The sequence below is a fragment of the Leptonychotes weddellii genome, chromosome 5 (assembly GCF_054177405.1).
Source record: "Leptonychotes weddellii isolate Sample4059 chromosome 5, ASM5417740v2, whole genome shotgun sequence".
Taxonomy (NCBI): Eukaryota; Metazoa; Chordata; class Mammalia; order Carnivora; family Phocidae; genus Leptonychotes; species Leptonychotes weddellii.
Genome location: NC_138373.1, coordinates 60,959,380 through 60,976,413, shown reverse-complemented (window position 1 = coordinate 60,976,413; position 17,034 = coordinate 60,959,380). Strand labels below are relative to the sequence as shown.

Sequence of the window (17,034 nt, the reverse complement as noted above, 5' to 3'; positions counted from 1 at the left end):
ACCAGAGCACATACCCTCCCCAGTGTCTATCACCCAGTCACCCCATCCCTCCCACCCCACCCCCCACTCCAGCAACCCTCAGTTTGTTTCCTGCAATTAAGAATTCCTCATATCAGTGAGAGTATTTTTAAAACATCTGAATTAGTTACCAACTAATTCGCATAAAGATATGTATTTTAGGATCTTGCTGAAAAGCTGAAAAACTGAAAAACTTGGCAACAATCACCGTGAACACTTACATGGCCACAATCAAGTGGAATAGAATACTAGCTGTCCGCTGCTCCACTAAGATGAGCACAAACTTTCTAGAAGTCCAGTCTCCATATATTTCCTTAAATGGCCCATTTCTTCATAGTCAAAAGTCCTTATAAGTATTTGCTTACGCTACCCCTGATACAACAGCTAATAACAGTCAGAAGTACACAAAAGAAATTGTTAGCTAAGAAAATAAAGCATAAGTTTATAAGGCATTCAGGGAAATATGATTCTAAAACTTTCTCTCCTTAAATCTTCTAATTTAACTAGGAGCCTATTTCTAAAACCAATGATCCAGCAATAACTTTTTAATCATAATAAAGAAAAAAGTGTTTCTTAATAGAATGTTATTTGAAACAGAATGCTTTAAATTCCTCATCTGAGTTTCAACCAATCAACCAAGAATAGGAGAATCCTAAATATACAGTCAACTTTCAAATCTGATACTGATTAAAGAATGGTATAAACAAAATAACATGCTTTATATGTGTACACACCATGTATATACAAAATTACTTATACGCTTTACCATATAAATTAAGATGTCAAATTCTCTTTTGAAACTAAGCTCTCCCAATACTATTTAATGGAATTAAATAACCAACAGGAATTAGCTCAACTCACAAATTATTTAAGGAATAATGCTTTCTAAATTATATGATATAGTCACTTCCTAACATTAAGCACCAAGTTATTGAAAGGATTTTAGAGGAGATCTTGCAATCAAACTCTATAGATGAAACAATAATAATACTGACTTTGTATCTCTGTCAAATCCCTAGGCTTTATCTATCTCAAAAATTTCAAATCTATCACCTTCTCTCCAACTCAACTGCTGTATCCATCATCTCCAACCTCATGTGCAGAAATAGCTTGTAACAACAGGCTTCTACATTCACTGCAGTCAGATTCATATTTTTCGAATGAAAATTTAATCACGTTATGCCTCTGCTTAAGACCTTTTCAAGGCTTCCCAATAGCCTTTAGGATAAAGGCTAAAATCCTGAACAAGATCACATCATCTCTTTCCCGCATTCTTTTCCATCTTTATTCCTCCTTCTCAATGCTCAGCTAACACTGGGATCCTTTCAGTTCTTTTGCTTTTGCAGACACTATTTCTGCTACCTGCAATGCTCTTTGACTCATGCTGATTCTTCACATCTCAACCGAAAAGTTACTTCTCTTATCCTTGCCTGACTTGATCATCAACACTGCCCCCATTCCAGACAGTTCGGTTTGCCTATGATGTACTCTCATCTCACCCTATAAATTCTCTTTTAACGTTCATGTAGTTGTAATTATTTGTTTACTTTCCGTCTTTTCCAAAGCTTTTGGTTTCGTGAGCACACAGATCTTAATTGTTTTATTTACTGTCTCACAATATAATTTAACACAATGACTGGCATACAAAAAATAGCATTTAATAAATATTTGTTGAATAATGAATCTCTTGAAATTGAAGTTAATTGACAACTATTGTTGAAGAGGCAGCATAGTACAGTAGACAGTACACGTATCTGGAAGTACTGAAGATCTGTCCCAGATCTACTACTTATTATGTGACTTTAAGTCTCAAACACTCAGATTCTTTACCTTAATAACACTATCCAACACCTGCTCTGTCTTCCTTATGTAGGTGTTGGGAGGGGAAAAAAAAAAAGAAATAGTCTATTTTCTCAACTCTAAAATATGTATTTTTCCACTTCAACTTTTTTCAGATCAAGAGGAGCCTTAGAGTAGATATCAGAAGAACTCTGTCAGTCATTACACATGTTATAATACCTTGTCACTGTCTATCCGATTGTGAACTTAGACATGACCAAGAATATACCTTTTATCTGTCACCTCAGTTATCTGCACTGACAGAACCATATAGTGTTTTTATTTTTTAAGAATTTATTTATTTATTTGACAGCGAGAGACACAGCGAGAGAGGGAACACAAGCAGGGGGAGTGGGAGAGGGAGAAGCAGGCTTCCCGCGGAGCAGGGAGCCCAATGCGGGGCTCGATCCCAGTACCCTGAGACGATGACCTGAGCCGAAGGCAGATGCTTAATGGCTGAGCCACCCAGGTGCCCCATACAGTTGAATTTTAACCTAATGTTAAATTATTCTGGATGACTTTCAGGAGAAGTTACTTAATTTCTAGTAATAGGTAATATAATTAGTAAAAAAAAACAAAACCCAAAAAACCCCACAAAGCTACAAGTTTAAATAGGAAATGGAAACCAAGCCAAAGTAATTGCTAGATGTGCCTCAGAAGTATGCTATCAATCCTAAAGGTGTTAGGGGTCAAGAGTAGCATGTGGCTATATTGCCTGTAGCTAAAAGTAATTCAGAATAATCCCTAGATACAATGCTCCTCCGTCCCCTAAGAAAAGTATTTCATTTTTCCAAAAACTGAGGAAAAAGTTATTAAATCAAAGGATGTGCCTTACAATTGCTGATTTCTTTGAATTAAGCAAATACAGTAATATGCATGAACATGTTCTGCAAATTAAGTGCTACACAAATAGGTAGTTTTAAAGGTGTCCATTGTGTGTTGTATACAAAAGATAATGCTTTACATAAAACTTAAAAGCTTCTCCAAAAATTACTTATAAAGTCAGGGCTTAAAAATAAGATGAAACAAGATTCTAATGTTACTAATTTTTTAGACAAAATGAAACATTCCCCCTTTTAGTAGACAGACTTGACAAAACTGACTCCACTTCTTTTGTCCTGTTCTCACTTTCAGCACTTCCCACACAATCCATAACACTGTTATATGTCCAATTCTTTCAAATATTCTCCTTGGAATTCTATTTTAATATCTAATCATTACTACTGTCTAAAAATTCTTCCTTTATCTCCATTCTTTCAATTGTCTGTTATATTTAATGTGATATTTTATTTGTGTCTTTGTAGATATTGTTTAAAGCCAAATCAATATCCTCCTCAACCCGATCTTTAAAAGCAAAACAGGACACGGGCTTTCACTTATTTTTATACAAGCAGTACTAGTTTTCTAGGACTTGCTCACCTGGTGACCAAAACTATGTACTGACAATATGACAGGTTGGTGGCACTGGTGACTACTGAGACTGGGACAAACAGTAGCTGACTCAAACAGAATCAAACCTTTAACAATTAGTACCAAGAACAATTCTTTGCTCTCTTGAGCAAAGAAAGTATAGTATCTCTATGCCCTTCTTATAAATGACCACTGGAAAATTATATATCTCTTCAGACTTCTTTCTCTGATTCAGTTTGTTAATCCCTATGCAAAGGACTTACTATACATTAGGTCATAAACAAATTCTGGAAGATGACCTAAAAAGGCAGCTTAGGAAGAGTCACAAGACTTACCTGCAAAATTGAAGGCAGAATAGAATGTAGAACTACAGCAAATAAGGACAGCCAATTTGTTTAAACTTTTCTACCAACCAGCAGTTCATTATGCTAGAAATAGCCCATTTGGACAGTTTATAAAGAACTTTGCATGAAATAGATAGAAGATCTATATATTATATGATCATTATAAACTTTATTCAGAGTGCAACTATCAATATGCCTTGATAAGACTGGTTAAGACTTTAAATTATGACTTGTCATTAAAAACATACTTTTAGGTACTATCATCACAAATATATATATATTAATTAAATATGAAGGACATGGGAAAAGGGTGGGAGAGGAGTAACTGAATTTCCAGCTCCATGCTGTGTACTTCCAAACAAATCATCTCATTTAACTGCTAAATTATCATGTGATGTTAACATTACTATGTACAGCTGTGAAAATAGTGAATTCTAGCATAAAGTCAGCTTACAATCCTATGTGCCTGACTATACCAGTTTGTGAAATGTGGTAATGGCAAACAGCCAAATTCAGAAAAAAAATTCTATTCCCCTGTGATAGATTTTGTTTCCAAAGTTGGCTACAACAATATATCCCATCCCATTTGCTCTTATTCCCCCACCAAGAAATAAAACCTACTGCCCCTCCCCTTGATCTGGGCTAGTCTTGTGACCTGTTTTGACCAACAGAATGGGCAGAAATGATTCTGGGAAACTCCAGAATCTCAGCCTTAGAAGAGCTACACAGCTTTTGTCTTTACCTTTTAGAACATTCCTTCTTGGAATCCAGCTATCTTACTGTGAGGGAGCCCAATTAACATCACAGAGAAGCACCCTTAAGGAGAACTAAGGACCAGGGACCAGCAACCAGCATCCATTGCCAGTCATGTGAGGGGGCCATTTGAGACTACCCTGCCTTCCTAGCACCACAACAAAGACCATACAAGACAGAAGATTCACCCAGTCAACGCTTAAAATGATAAATAATAAATTACTGGTGTTCAAGCCACTAAACCTTGGGGTGGTTTGTTACGCAGCAATTGATATGTGAAATACTATTCTCCTTAGAAATATATTTCAACAATACCAGTGTCAACACTTAGATGGCAAATTAAAACCAAAAATATTTGGTTTTTGTGACTAATGAAATAGAATTCTGAAAAACAATGGTAAAGCCTAAGTTTTAAGAATTACTAAGGGTTACACTTAGTTTAAATTTAAAAAAATGTGGTTTAGTGCTTAAAATCATAATGTGTCATAAAATCACAAGGACTATTTATGGATAAAGTTAACATTGAATCACTAAGTCTTAAAATAAGAAAATAAGAAGGTATCACTTTAAGTTAAAGAAAAGAAAGGCAAATAGGCAACAGAGAAGACTTTGGTTATATCAAAATAGATAATCCAGATCAGATTTATTAGCCTAAGTATTATAGATTACCATCACATGAAGAACAGGATACAATAAAATATGCAGCACTGAATTATGCTAAACATAATATTTTATCTTATTCAGAAACTTCTTCAAAGAAGAACTAAAGTATTAACAAACTGGAGAAGTCATAAAATATCAAATATTCATAAATATTTCCAGTGGATAGAAGTCTTCACTGTCTTACACTAAATTTCTATTATATAAAAGGATTGTTATACCATGAAATATGCCGAATACAGACAAATTTCAAGAAATACTTTTAGATATCTCTTAAGGATATCAGATGCTAATTTATTACAAAAAATAAGAATGTAGTTGATTTATGAAAAATACCCATCATCTTCAGTGGTGTCATTATCAAAGAGATTATTAGGATAGACAACTGCTTTGATCCAATATGACACTGAGTCTCTTGTGATTTAAACAGCAGAGACAAAATAATCTGGCATAATTCCTACATTGGTGCTATAATAAAAAGTGAAAAATGGAATTTCACATAAATATTTAATATAATCTTATCATCCTTGGAAAATAAAGAATTCTAAAATATCATGTGAAGAATTTAAAAAATCTCACGTTTTACCAGACTTACTCCATGTCATTTAATCTAGTAAAAAGGTTTCTGAAAAACTAGAAGAAATTCAATGATTTACTCAATTTTAAAACTCAATTTGATTTTGAGGCAGACACTATGAAAGATACTATATCCAAAAAGAAACATGTCTTTTGCTAAAAGAAACTCCCAAGGCAACTTTACCATAAGGGTAAGGTCTAATGATTTATAACTACTATGTATCTTTTCAGTTGCTACTAGAGAATATACATTTAAAACAGATTCTTCATTTTCTTAGATTGACCCCAGATATTCAGCTAACACTAGGGCTGCAACGATGCCGAAGCCCTTGCACATTCACACAGTTACTCTTTGGCTGCAAAGGATCCTTTTAAAAGAGAGAAAGTGAATATAATGGGGGAGAAAAGAACTGGGGAGGAAGAAAAAGCCGCTTTTCTGCCATATGAATTATTTATTCAGTCAGGCAATGAACTCACTATTTCTAATTCTAACAATCTATCAGGGAACTGTAAAGAGTGAACTCAAAGACTAATAAGGTTTAAAAACTATCACTATTTAGCAAACTTGATTTTTTCTAATTAAAAACATTTTAACTTTATAAGTTATGTTTTTACAGAATAATTTATATTTCTAATTTATAAGTTTTATAAATCAGACGAGAAGTGTCAATTTTTTAAAAACAGACAAAAAATCAGTTAACTGTCATCACAAGATATTAGGAATTAAACTATTTTTTGTTATTTTCAATTTAGGAAGCTAATTACAAAAATTCTCATCTATCAACATTTTTATTATTACTACTATTCATGTTTGCTTAATAATTAAGTATCTGAAACTGTTTCAAGGAAACCTTTCTCTGCTGGTGATAATGTCATTGAGATCTGTTTTACAGAAATCTCTGGAAGGTAGTCTGGTTCTTGATAAGGATAACCAAGCTAGAGTTGGATTTCCCTCACAACCATTCATGTTTAGTTGCCTAAATTATTAATAGAGATTAAGTCTTTGACTAAAGGCAGAGATAAAGTACTTGTTTCCTGAAAAGAGAAATAATCAGGTTTAATCTATACCTGTCACCTTTTCCTATATATTTGAGATGACGCAGAATTTTTGCCCCCCTTTCTCATCACAAAACAATTTAGTCTGGAAATAGGAAAATATTTTGCCTTTTGTGTGAATATCTGAATCTTTAACAACCTCCCTCTCTTTTTTTGGCTTGGATTAAGGCATTTTGTTACCTATAACCCACATAGAACACAACTTCTTTTGAAAACTTACATACACATCTCCTTATACTTTCATTCTCTATTTAAAATCGTTTGAAAATCCCTAAGTCTCAACAGAAGTGTCTATAATTTGACTGGACTGTATTCTTCTTCAGATAAAATACCTGAATAGTAAACCAAATGTCTTGTCCATTTGGCCTAGCTCCCTCCCTGGTCCAGGTACATCTGATTCACCCTGCTTCTGCTTTCCTTTCAGACAAATTACCTGGTCAGATGTCAGCACTGATCCTTGTTTAAACTCTTTTTTTTTTTTCCCCCACAGAATGAGAATCAGAGCTGGGAGAGTACTTAGAACTCATCTAGATTTACGGTGAGGAAATGGAGGTCTACACAAGTCATGTTACTAATCCAGATGCCTACAATTAGTATGTGTGGCATAGCAGAGATTAGAAACCATGTTTCCAGACACCATCTGGTGCTCTCTGCTACATGTCTTCACCAATCTCCCAAAAGAATCCTAGAATTCATATTGAAGAGTATCAACCGATAAAGCCTTTTGGAACGCACTTTAGCAATATGTACTGTGGGGCTTAAAAGGGTTTGCCCAATAATTCCACTCCTGGGACTCTATCTTAGGATAAATTGTCAGATAAGCTTTATATACAAATATTCATGTCAGGTACTTATAAGAACTTTGAGAAAATATATGTCCAATAATAAGAGGAGATGGCATATCCGCTAAAAGAACTATAATGGAGCAATTTGAAATGTTTATTAAAATTTTATAGTACTGTTATAAAAGGCACTTTCCCATGTTAAGTGGTGCTGTGTGTTTGGTGAGGGGGACAACTTATAAAACTTATGAATGTCCTCAATCAAAACCTTACGGGGCACCTGGGTGGCTCAATCGGTTAAATGGCTGCCTTCAGCTCAGGTCATGATCCCAGGGTTCTGAGACTGAGTCCTGAGTCCAGCTCCCTGCTCAGCAGGGAGTCTGCTTGTCCCTGTCCCTCTGCCCCTCCCCTTGCTCATGCTCTGTCTCTCGCTCTCTCAATAAATAAATAAAATCTTTTAAAAAATCCTTAGCTCTTCATTGAGTGACATTCATTCTATTACATTAAGCTGGACAGAAATAAGAGAGGAATCTTATTTTATTTTAAAAGACTTTATTTATTTATTTGAAAGAGAGAGAATGAGAGAGAGCACATGAGAGGGGGGAGAGTCAGAGGGAGAAGCAGACTCCCTGCCGAGCAGGGAGCCCAACGCGGGATTCGATCCAGGGACTCCAGGATCATGACCTGAGCAGAAGGCAGCCGCTTAACCAACTGAGCCACCCAGGCGCCCAGAGAGGAATCTTATTTTAAATAAGAAGAGGTTATAAGGGAGAGAAAATGATCTTTCTCTATGAAATACATTTGCCTTATTTTTTTAATTGGCAGTGCACAATTCATTTTCTCTAGTGCTTTAATAGGGAACAAAAACCTGCAGTGATAACCACTTTAGACTGGAAATAAAATGAATTTCCTAAACCCCAAGTAAAACTTCAAGACTCTCCTTATCTAAAGCTGAACTGCATTTTACTTAAAAGAACTGGAGTATCTTCCAAGTGATTTGAGAAATGTTTTTAAAGTTACTAAAGCACTATTAACTATTAAAACACTAAATACCAAAGCTTCTAAATGATCCTCAATAGAGGCCTTTCAAAAATCTCATTCTAGGGCACCTGGGTGGCTCAGTTGGTTAAGCGACTGCCTTCGGCTCAGGTCATGATCCTGGAGTCCCAGGATCGAGTCCCGCATCGGGCTCCCTGCTCGGCAGGGAGTCTGCTTCTCCCTCTGACCCTCCTCCCTCTCATGCTCTCTGTCTCTCATTCTCTCTCTCTCAAATAAATAAATAAAATCTTTAAAAAAAAATTAAAAAAAAATAAATCTCATTCTAGGGCACCTGGGTGGCTCAGATGGTTAAGCGTCTGCCTTTGGCTCAGGTCATGATCCCAGGTCCTGGGATCAAGCCCCACAACGGGCTCCCTGCTCCACGGGAAGCCTGCTTCTCCCTCTCCCTCTACTGTTCCCCCTGCTTGTGCTCTCTCGCACTGTCAAATAAATAAATAAAATCTTCAAAAAAAAAAAATCTCACTCTAAAAAATCTGTAAATCTTGTCTTTAGGGGCTGAACTAGCAGAGGCACAGTCCAAGGACAGAAAAATATTTTGTGTATCTATCACCAACCAGGCAGTACAGAAAAAAAGTGCAAAGGATATTCATATTTAAGACTCAAAGGTCTGATAACACATTTATTTATTCTGTAACCTATAGTGAAAGAAGACCTGATAACTGACATTATTGAACATGTATGATATGTGGCAGAAATAGGACACAAATGGGACTTATGTGAAAGTTGACAAGATTCATTAAGCTCATAAAAGCTTCTTTTTATAACCAGATAAAAAGACAGTGAAAAATGTTTATTTTTTTCCTAAAAGGATTTTTCTTCTTTTAGTTACTATTTCATTACTTTCTTCAATAAGTGGTTTGTTCTTGACTTATCAAGACATACTAGATTAAAAACATTAAAATGCCTTATCTACCTCAAAAAGAGAAAAGAAAATGGATATACAAAAGTTACATTTATATATTTATTTTTTGTCAAAAGAAACAGTATTACTCTCAAACCCATTTAAGATAAATTGTTAAGAACAACTGGTAAAACATCTCAAAAGGGCATCGTTTCATTCAAATTTTAAGTAATAAACTCCCATCATTCTATCTTTATTTTGGGTCTAAGGTTTCCATATATCAACAATTCTTATACACTCTTGCTAGTAAGTCTTCCTAACTAGGATTCTGAAAAACTGTCTAGTTCCTAAAAATAACCCTGACGTAGCTGAAACACCCAAGTTCGCAAGAAATTTCTGATTAATTCCCATTTGTATGAAGGTCAGAATCTCTCACACAAGTCACCGAACAGTTTTTCTTCTGAAACAAAGTGGATGAGGTGCAGTGAACAAACTGTAAAGTAGTAGCTCTTCTGTCATAGGGTCGGTCCTCTATAACCTCCTTACATTTTAACAATGACCATTCACACTTTTAACCAACTAAACCCAGTGAGGAAATTGTAACTTGCACCTCAAACTACCTCTGTGATCTATACCAAATCACGTAACTGTTTGAGCTGCTCGGTTCCTTTCCATAAAATGACTAAATGGATTTCTTTAAGTCCCTTTCCAATTTAAAAATTTTTATTTCATTTCTCTCAGTCTTTTTCAAATCCTTTTCAAAAGTGATAACGCATTTAGAGTAAAAGAAAACATTCTCACCTTTCTCTGACAGTCTGCATTTCCCAGCATTTCAAAACCTTCCTTTAAGATCTAGAGAAGCTGATTTCCCTGGTTAAATGATGATTCCTATGAATGAATGAGGTCTCTGCTAACAGCCTCTTTTGGTCACTTTCCTCTTAGACTACTAGTTCCTACAGTCTTCTGCTTAGTCAAAATGAGTGCCATAACCCACAACAGGGTTTCTCTCCCATAAAAGGTGTTAAGATTTTTTGTTTTGACTTTATACATTTTTTGGGAAACATCAAGCCTTCTAGAGAGTCGTTTTGTACAGCTGGACAACTTAAAGCATACCAGATCCATATCCACCATATTAGCTAAAGAATGTGACAAACTTAGAGAAAAATATTAATTTTAGGTTATCACTCTACTTTCCTATAACTGAAACAATTCTGAAAGGTGAAATTAGTGTTTCTAATTAAAATAGCTTTAATGGAACTTATATTATATAATACAAGCCCCTAAAATTGTTTTCATTTATCACAATCTGTTTTAATCTTTAGCTAAATGAATTTATAGATAAATGGAATGACTTCAGAGGTCTGTAAATGAAAAGACCAGTCAACAAAAATGCCTAAATGGTTCAGTGAAATGCCTATGGATTTGTATGTTAGCATGTTAGTGGTTAATCTGGGCTTAACCACCTTCACAACTCACTTCCCCCTCCCTCAAATTATTAAAATCAAAACAAGTTCTGGTAGAAAACATCTTCTCCTAGTCAAATCTAGACAAATCTTTAAATACTTTGATTTTCTATGTTCTAAAATATCAAAATTATTGGACATCACCTCCATGTAATTTACTTACATTTCATTAATAACAGTTTCAACATTTCTTTACTAAATCTGTAAAAAGGCCATAAGCTTTAATCACTAAACACTCATTCAGCAAAACAACCCAAAAAATGAATTAGCTAAGTTCTCAACCATTTCACGACTCCAGCTCAGTGTGTTCAAAATAATGCTGAACAAGTTGAAATGTCCTATTTATCAAGAAATTTCCTACAATCCTCATCTAAAAGGAGATAAGGATCTTTTCACCCAAGGCACTGAATCGAGCTTTTCTTCTGAAACAAAGTGCCTGAGGTGCAGCGAACAAATTGTAAAGGTAACTAGTTCTTTTGTCATATGGTCTCCTACAACCTTCTTATATTTGAACAATTAATGACTGTTCACAGCTTCTAATCAATTACAACCAGTGAGATGTAGTAGTGTCTATTAAAAGTCATGCAAGCCTAAGCATTTTCCTAATTTTCAAACAGATTATCAGAACCTAAATGAGAAAGTGTAAAAGAATAAGATCCAAGAATTTTCAGTTTTCATTACTATAAAGTTAAAATACAAAGTTAATACTAATTATTTAAGTATATGTATATTTAAGTATTTTATACATTAGAGTTGACAAATTGGCATTTATAAAATTTATAGAGAAAAACACAAAAATAATATTTTAATATATACTATACACATGAACACATGAAAAACCTCATATGGTATTAACTCCTGTGAGACAATCTAATCTAGTTTATTGATAATGGAAAAGTGAAATACTTCCAAATATAGTGCCGTGATTTAATTTGTCAGTTAGTGTGCCTAAAACAGAGACCTTGGATCAAATGAGAACCACAGGTACCAACCAGTAATCCACCTGGTCTGCTTTTATTAATGTATGGAAATCAACAAGGCCCAGTGAGGCTGCAGGGAAAAGTAGGAAGAAGACAGCGAGTCCACCTACACTCGCACTTTCTCCTCAGAAAGGACTGTCACCCATCCCCCAACAAATCTCTGTAACAGAAAAAGATAAATGTGGGGATTATGCCAAGTTGACCCCAAGCTTTGTTCTCCTCCTCAAGGCACGTTCAGTAAAAAGATCTAAACACACATCTAATTTGACAAGCATTTAGGTTTACAAAGAAGGAGGTGAAAGTGAAATCATACTTGGAGCATTCATGGGTTCTGTGTCAAAGGTCATTTAGCACTATTTCAGTGACTACTTATTAAGATCTGAAGTGGGCAGAGCAGAGAACCACAAAATCACAGCATATCTGCTCTAGAAGGCACCTTGGAAATCATCTTTTCCAACCTTTTCATTATATAAACGTATTTCATAACATTTGATTAACTCTGAATTTCCTAAGAGCATTCAGAGGGTGATACTTAATTTGTGGGAAAGACACACACACAAACATACAAACAAAAGGATAAGCGGGCATAACTATACAATTGCGAAATGAAAAATTCTGTAACTCAAAGTCTACGCTTTAAACTGATATAAATAATTAAATTTTAGGTTTAATATGTTCTTATAATAAATTACTGGATTTTTATATTTTTCTGAAGGAAAATATTCAGGACAGAAATTACAATGCTATCAAAATATATGAAAAGAAATTAGAGCCTTTTAAAGCAAACAAAATATGAGAGTGAATAATCTTTTTAAAATGAACCAGAATTGATTGCTTAGGTTATTGAAACATTCTGAAAATGTTCAACTTAAAATGTTAACTATAATTTAGTGCTAAAGTAAGTTTTACTTTTTTCTCTGCCACAAGGGTAATGTAGAAAGAAAGCTCTCAAGAGCTTCTTGAAATAAAAGCATTCAAAAAGAGCCTAGGGGGAGGGAGAGGGTAAAGGGTCAGCAAGGGAACTGGGAACGAATGACAAAGCACTGGGCAGTCGCTGAAGATTTAGAAGAGCAAGTGCATTTTATTTTCACCATCCTTGAGATGTGTACTCAACAGCTACCAAAGAAAAAGAGGTGAGCCATTCAGCTAGGAACTCAAACAAAATTTTGCTCTACTCTACATTTAATAATGTAATCATCCCAGAGAACTCAATTTACATTGAGTGTGGAAGGTTTTTTTGCAGGGGAGAAATGTAACATTTAGAATTCAATCTTAAGTATGGCTGCAATACCAGGCAAAATTTTAAACATTCCTATTTACATTCTGAGTACTTTTGAAGTTTTCCAACAAGATTATCCAAATGACATTCATCCATTCCACTATCTTTTCTCATCTACACATCTCCAATAAAAACTCATTTGTTAAAGACTGTATCATAATCTTCCTCTCTATCAAAACTTCTATCATATTCTCAGAATCTTTCAACATCTACAATATATACCCATGGAGTTTCCATAATAAACATCTACTCCATTCCATTCCTAAGACTTGACCATTTGTTGTCACCCAGAATCCCACCTCAACAAATTATAATTTCTAACGTTACTCTCTGACCAGACTTCTTCTTCTGTATCTCTCATGCCTTCATTTCTACTACACCCCACAGAGATCTCATGTCCTAGAATCCCAGTTTTTTACCAGCTCCCTCTCCCAGGCTCATACCCTTCCCCACTAGCTCTCCCACTAAATAGCATAAATTAACCTCTCCTTACCCAGTTTCCATATCTGTAAAATGGAAGTAACAATGTACTTCATCTTCATTCATTTATTCAACAGGTATTTGAGCCCATTCTGTATGCCAGGCACTGAGAATACAGACAACAAAATAAACTCCCTTCCTATGGAATTTAAATTCTAGGGCTGAGGTTTTACCAAGCTGGTTGTCAGGATCAAATGAGTTAATATTTATAAAGACACAGCATGTAATATGCACAGCATGTAATATGCAACATTTGTAATATGCAACATTTGTCACAGCTCATGTAAACTGCTCTAACTTCAAAACCTTAATTTCCCTAGGCTCATAACTTGTCACTGTACCACTCTGGTAAAATCTCAATCCTAGACTAATATTACATTCTAATCTCCCATCACTTACTTCAGCTACAGAGGGCATCTAAGTGAATCACAACTGTATGGATTTGTTCCATTAAAAATGTGTAGTTTCTAGTCTCAACTGGATCCACAGGTTGGCTCACTGATTATTTCATTTGTTTCTGGTTAGCTTATTCTCTCCTTTATGGGGCTTCTTTCTCTCTGCTGGACTCTAAAACACTGATGCTCCCCAAGATCCTGTTTTCTGTCTTCTTTTATTTTCTTCTCAGCCCATATACCCTCCATATATGGCCCCATGGTTTCCAGCCCAGGGCCCCCAGTCACATCCCACAGCATCAGATTCAAAAGGTCAACTGCCTTGTTAGACCTCCCATACTGGTTATCTCACTACCATCTCAAACTCAAAATATCCAAAACTGATTTCCTTAGCTTCTAAATTGACCCTTACTCATGTATTCTGTTTGTTGTCATCACCATCCATGCAGTCGCCTCAGGTAGAAACTCTGGATTTAAGCTTGTCTGCTTCTCACCCATTGGCCATTTCCAAGTATCAAGTCCTAATGAATCTATGATTTACTAACAACACAAGTAAAGAGTCTGAAATCTGTTCCCTCTTCTCCATTTCTATTATCACAGCCCTAGTTTAAGCCCCCATCAGATCTTGTCAAGCCAACTACTTCACAAATGCCTTCCCTGCCTCCAATCTTTTCCCCTTAAAATTTATCATTCACAATAGCTACCAGAGTATTCTATTTAAACCTAAATACTATCAAACCAGGTCTCTGCTTAAAAGTCTTCAATGGCTTCCCAAAGCCTAGAGAGAGAAATTCAAGCTCCTGAACATGGCATTAAAAACCCTCCATGATTTGGTTCCACACCCCTCCATCATTCTCTGTCCCTTATTTATGCTCCTACAGCACACACCTGCTTGTACTTCCAGGACACATCATGCTATTTCTCACCAATGTGACTTTGCTCCTGTTCCACCCCACCTGGTCCTCTAATTCCATCCCCCGTTTCCCTCATCTCAATTTTATCTTTCTCTGATCCTTTAATACTCAGTTCAGACATTAACTCTTCCAGCAATGCTTTCTTTGGCCATTCTTTCCATTTCTCTATATTATAGTGGCTGCACTGTACTACAAATATCTGTTTTTGTGATTCCATCCATCATTTGTGAGCTCTGTAAGTGCAGAACCCCAGTTTTACCCATCATTGTATCCTCAGCAATTAGCACCGTGACTACAACATGGTAGGCAATTATTAAATGTTTGTTATATCATATAACCTTATCTCATACCAAGAATAAGTATCAAGTACCAAATTGTAAAATTACATAAAACTGAAAATGAAAAGTTAGGTGATTTATCTTTTCTGAATGTTAAGTGCTATGTTATCAGTGGGTCTTCAAGATTAGCTGCAGTTTCATTCAACAAAAACTAGGCTTTTAAATTGCTATAGTTTATCCACCAAATGGTTTTAAGTCTGTACTAAAAGAATAAGTTAATAATTTATAAAATGTATTCCTAAGTGTTTTGACATCTGAAAGAAAGATCTTGTGCCAAAAGCAAGGATGTACTTGGTAGAGGAAGGGAGTAACAACATGGAGACTTGGAAGCTACAGATTAAATAATGTAATCATCCTAGAGAACTCATCTGACCCAATTTTTAAAGGAAAAAAATTAATACAAATTCCTATAGGCCTTACATTAACACACACAAATTACGGAGTAACACAGCAATTTTGCATTCATATAAAAGATATAATCAAGAGATACGTCTCACTTTCGGAGAAACATTTTATGAGGGTTATCGTCCAAATTCTTGAAGGCTATTTCATGTAGCATTGTGTATAATATACTCTCCCCTGCTGTGCTGAGATGGATTAATCTAAAATAATTGAAAATACCATATCTTATATGACCTAGTCTTCCTAGTAGAGAAGTGGGCGAAACAAATACAGATGTGGATGGGACATTGTCATAATCACCCAGAATTCTCTGTGAGCATCTCAAATTACCTAATGGTCAGAGCTATAAATTGCTGTACATTCATATGTGTTCTTAAAAAATAAATGCCTTTATTCAACTGCAAGAGCTTTCCTTCTTATTTAAATGTAAATTACTGCTTAAAATATGCTACATAAGTGTTTGATCTTACAAAATAAAAGCAGGCCACTAAAGTAAATTAAGTAGGAAATACTGTCTCTGAAGAATTTCTGAAAGTATATTTAGGCCAAATATACAGTTTCATCTCTAAAGGAAAAATCAGTAACAGTCATGTGTTTTGACTGATAAAACCACATGTTGCTGAAAGTTAAGTTATCTGAAGTGGCTGACAAAAAGCCACACACAAAACAGCTGAACTTTTCAGAGACAACATATTATCACGAGCATATAACTATAGGATGAGTTCTCTAAAGTAAAGGCTCCAAGTGGGAATAGGGTTAGGGGCTGACCCATGGAAAAACTTTCATGTAGTTATAAAACCTTTGAACTTATATAGAAATTTCTGTAAGCTAACATCATATTCTCAATGGTAAAGAACCACTGCTCTAAAGGATTTGTCTGATTCTTGTCTCTTTACCCTTGGTGTGTCACTTCTGAATACTACTACTAGCTTCACAAATCACAGTTGCCTAATTTTCTCTATTCACTGTCTAACTCTATTATACTATAAGAATTTTCTAAAAGTACCACATCAACATCTCTGAATATTGCTTTCCTAAATGTATACATGCTGCTGTTAAACTTTGATTTTAAATTATGACTCTATGAACTTACCTTCAGAATAAGAATGAGAAGTCACTATCACCATTTATGCACACGGTCACATCTACAATTAGACTAACAGGTCCTTTTTACCTATATACTTTTCTCGTCCCATGAATCTATGGACATAAATTTCATTTTAAAGCAGTGTCTAGGGGTGTCCGGGTGGCTCAGTCGTTAGGCGTCTGCCTTCAGCTCAGGTCATGATCCCAGGGTCCTGGGATCGAGCCCCGCACTGGGCTCCCTGCTCCGCGGGAAGCCTGCTTCTCCCTCTCCCACTCCCCCTGCTTGTGTTCCCTCTCTCACTGTGTCTCTCTCTGTCAAATAAATAAAATCTTTTTTTTTTTTTTTTAAAGAGTGGGAGAGG

At 35.4% G+C, this 17,034-nt stretch overlaps 1 protein-coding gene and 1 long non-coding RNA gene across 2 annotated transcripts in view; both read right to left on the bottom strand.

The window, feature by feature from the left end:
- The window catches only part of ZEB1 (zinc finger E-box binding homeobox 1), a 162,826-nt gene that overhangs the window by 136,203 nt on the left and 9,589 nt on the right, over nt 1-17,034 (bottom strand). The gene's annotated exons all lie outside the window — the stretch shown is intronic.
- On the bottom strand, nt 169-16,995 carry LOC145721689 (uncharacterized). Its single transcript, XR_014145530.1, has 2 exons — nt 8,769-16,995; nt 169-8,547 (listed from the first exon to the last, which is right to left on the bottom strand). It is a non-coding gene; the product is annotated as an uncharacterized LOC145721689 (long non-coding RNA).